A 3,875-nucleotide genomic window follows, 5' to 3' on the forward strand; every position below is an offset into this window, starting at 1 on the left:
TTGCAGGTGCTTTCAAAAATTGGGAAAGAATGAACTCAATTTTCTCTTCTCCTACTTCGAAGGTGAGTCGTCCTCGTTTTACGTCTATGATTGCACCGACAGTTGCTAAGAACGGTCTTCCCAGTATAATGGGTGTAATATCATCTTCTCTAATGTCCATAATTGTAAAATCAGTTGGGATGTAGAATTGACCTATGCGTACGGGAACGTTTTCAAGAATTCCTACAGGGTATCTAACAGAACGATCTGCTAGTTGCACAGACATTTTGGTTGGTCTTAATTCTCCCATTTCCAGTCTCTTGCATATGGATAAAGGCATAACACTAATTCCGGCTCCTAAATCGCATAAGGCTTTGTCGATGACAAATTTTCCTATGTGACAGGGTATAGAGAAACTACCCGGATCCTTGAGTTTAGGAGGCATGTTCTGGATTATAGCGCTACATTCGGCAGGGAGTGTAACAGTTTCGCTATCTTCAAGTTTCCTTTTATTAGAAAGAATTTCTTTTAAGAACTTGGCGTATGAGGGCATTTGCGTAATAGCTTCTGTAAACGGGATTGTAACGTTTAATTGTTTAAGGAGGTCAACAAATTTTTTAAATTGGCCCGCATCTTTGGTTTTAACAAGCCTTTGAGGGTAAGGGACAGGTGGTTTATAAGGTGGTGGAGGTACATAAGGTTCCTTCTTTTCTATGGTTTCCTTATTACTCTCTTCCTTTTCCTTAGGTCTATTTTCTTCCTCAGTTGACTTTTTAGGGTTTTGGTTTCCTATCCTTGGATCAGATGGTCCTTCCACTTCCGTTCCACTTCTTAATATGATTGCATGAGCGTGGCTTCTCGGGTTAGGTTGGGGCTGTCCAGGAAATGTACCAGTTGGGGCAGCAGTAGGCGCTTGTTGTTGAGCTACTTGTGATATTTGTGTTTCCAGCATTTTGTTATGGGTAGCCAAGGCATCTACTTTACTTGCTAGTTGTTTAATTTGTTCACCAGTGTGTACATTCTGGTTTAAGAAATCTTTATTGGTTTGTTATTGAGAAGCTATAAAGTTTTCCATCATGATCTCCAAGTTGGATTTCCTAGGGGCGTTATTGTTATGTGTAGATGGGTTCGGTTTCTGATATCCCGGAGGTATAGCTGGGGCTTGATTTGGAGACTGTCCAGGTGCGTACAAAGCATTATTACTCTTATATGAAAAGTTTGGATGGTTCTTCCAATTTGAGTTATAGGTATTCGAGTAGGGGCTTCCTTGAGCATAGTTTACTTGTTCTGCTTGGATTCCTGTTAAGAGTTGACAATCTGTAGGAGTGTGACCTTGGATTCCACAGACTTCGCAATTCTGAGTTATAGCAACCACGGCGGTTGGAGGTGATACATTTAAACTTTCAATTTTCTGGACCAGAGCATCCACTTTTGCATTAACATGATCAAGGTTACTTATCTCGTACATGCCGGTTTTCGTTTGAGGTTTTTCCACCATTGTTCGTTCGGTTCCCCACTGATAGTGGTTTTGGGCCATGCTTTCGATAAGCTGGTAGGCATCAGCATAAGGTTTGTTCATTAGTGCACCACCTGCAGCGGCGTCTATTGTTAACCTTGTGTTGTACAAGAGACCATTATAGAATGTGTGAATTACTAACCAGTCTTCTAAACCATGGTGTGGACAAAGTCTCATCATGTCTTTGTATCTTTCCCATGCTTCGAAAAGAGACTCGTTATCTTTCTGTTTAAATCCATTTATCTGGGCTCTTAACATAGCTGTTTTGCTTGGCGGAAAATATTGGGCAAGAAAAACTTTCTTCAACTCGTTCCATGTGGTGACAGAGTTGGAAGGGAGAGACTGAAGCCATCTTCTAGCGCTATCTCTTAATGAGAAAGGAAAAAGACGAAGTCGAATTGCCTCTGAAGTGACACCATTAGCTTTAACAGTATCAGCGTATTGGACAAATACGGATAAATGAAGGTTTGGATCCTCGGTAGGATTTCCAGAGAATTGGTTCTGTTGCACTGCCTGCAACAATGAAGGTTTGAGTTCGAAGTTGTTTACTTCGATTGCGGGCGGAGCAATACTTGAATGCGGCTCATCTTGTGATGGAGCGGCGTAATCTCTAAGAGCACGAGCTGGTTCTGCCATCTTGGGTATCGAAGGGAAAATGTTTTAGAAATCAGGAAGTTCGACAGGAGGGAGATTGTTTGCAGCACGATATTCCCGAATTCGTCGTAAGACTCGGAGATATAGTTCGATATCGTTGATTCGTAAATAGAGCGGTTCGCCTTGTGAGCGAGTGCGTGGCATACAAATCGACGATAGAAAGAAAAGAAAAAGAAACCTTAGTCTCTACAGCGTAACGGAAGAGTTACGATATCGACTAAACAAAAGTCCCCGGCAACGGCGCCAAAAACTTGATCGAGACTTTATGAGTCGAATTTGGGGTACAAACTGCAAGTGCACAGTTCTATCGCGTAGTTTTAAAAGATATCGATCCCACAGGGACTTATGAATCGATATACCGTTATCTAAGGTTACTTCGTAAAGCTAAGGTGGATAATGTTTGATTGTTTGGGGAAAAGCTAAAACTAAAAAAATAGAATCTAAATTAAATATTAAATAAACGGATATCGGTATGTAGTTCGTCGTAATTAGGGAATCAATTCTTTGTCGGTTTCTTGGTTTTAAAATAAATCATTTCAGTTGACTTTATTGATTAAAAGTTCTATCTCAAACTCTCGCTCTGTTGAATAAACCATGATTTTATGTTAACGTAGCTGTCACTTATAATTAAGTCAAAAACCATTTTTTGAAAGCAATAAAGTCCGTAGAAACTCTTTTTAAGAAAACACTAACCGTTTAAACACCCTTATCTCAAACTCTCGCTCTGTTGATTTAGGTTATACAATTAAATTCGAATGCTTAACTCTCGTCCTCACATTCAATCTTTAAAAATACTTTTTGGAAAAGATTAGAATTTAATTAACTCTAAAAATTGCTCTCGCCCTGATCTAGAATTAATATCCAATTTACACTGTCCAGTTAAAACCTCAAACTTTCGCTCTATTGATTTTAACCTCTTTATGTCCTTTACTCTCGTATAAAAACTTTGTTATTAAACCTGTAAACTGAGACCGTAAAAAGAGTGATTTTAATTTCAAATTTAAATAAACCGACTTAGTTTTGATCCCTTATTCCGCTTACTCTACATAACGATATCTAGGCGAATTAGCCAGACATGCTAAACGAACTTAAATAATTATCATGCATAAACAGACTCATCTCAAGCAAATAATATAAATAAATAATAAAACAAAGCATTAAACAATAATGAACCTGAATAATTTAAACAGTAGTCTCGAACACTCCACCACAAGCCGGTAGGATTTGTTCTTGAATTCTTCAAATAACCAACAAATTAAAACGAAGGAATAAAAAAAACTAGATTCTAACGTAAGGTTAGATCCGGTGGAAAAGTTACACAATAGTTTCCGGTGTGGAAACTATTATGTGAAAATAAATTAAGTGCTAGAGAGGAAAATAGAGTTGCAAGAGAAAACAATAAAAATTGCCAAAGCGGTATGTAAAAGGTATGCTCAAACTGCTGAAGAAAATAAAATTGGAAAATGCCGAAATCTGGAAAAAGCGTGGAAACGTGGAAGTGTGGAACCTCTGCAGGGTTTGCAAAGTTGCTATTTATAATGATGCTTTCCGTAACGGTTTTCAAAGCAGTCCGCGTCAAGGAGTCTTCACGTAACGGATGCATCGCCGTGGAAATAGGATTCAGCGTGTAAACGTGGACTCTCAACGTCTCTGAAGTGCAGAAATGTAGGGGGATGGTGTGACGTCCGTCACACCATGTGTGACGCTCGTCACATAAGTGTATGCA

The 3,875-nt window shown here is 39.0% G+C and overlaps 1 non-coding gene across 1 annotated transcript; it reads left to right on the top strand.

Moving 5' to 3' along the window:
* The first annotated feature begins 1,646 nt into the window (after positions 1-1,646).
* On the top strand, positions 1,647-1,753 carry LOC127125143 (small nucleolar RNA R71). Its single transcript, XR_007804601.1, has one exon. It is a non-coding gene; the product is annotated as a small nucleolar RNA R71 (small nucleolar RNA).
* Positions 1,754-3,875: the final 2,122 nt, after the last annotated feature.

Source organism: Lathyrus oleraceus, chromosome 2 (assembly GCF_024323335.1).
Source record: "Lathyrus oleraceus cultivar Zhongwan6 chromosome 2, CAAS_Psat_ZW6_1.0, whole genome shotgun sequence".
Classification (NCBI taxonomy): domain Eukaryota; kingdom Viridiplantae; phylum Streptophyta; class Magnoliopsida; order Fabales; family Fabaceae; genus Lathyrus; species Lathyrus oleraceus.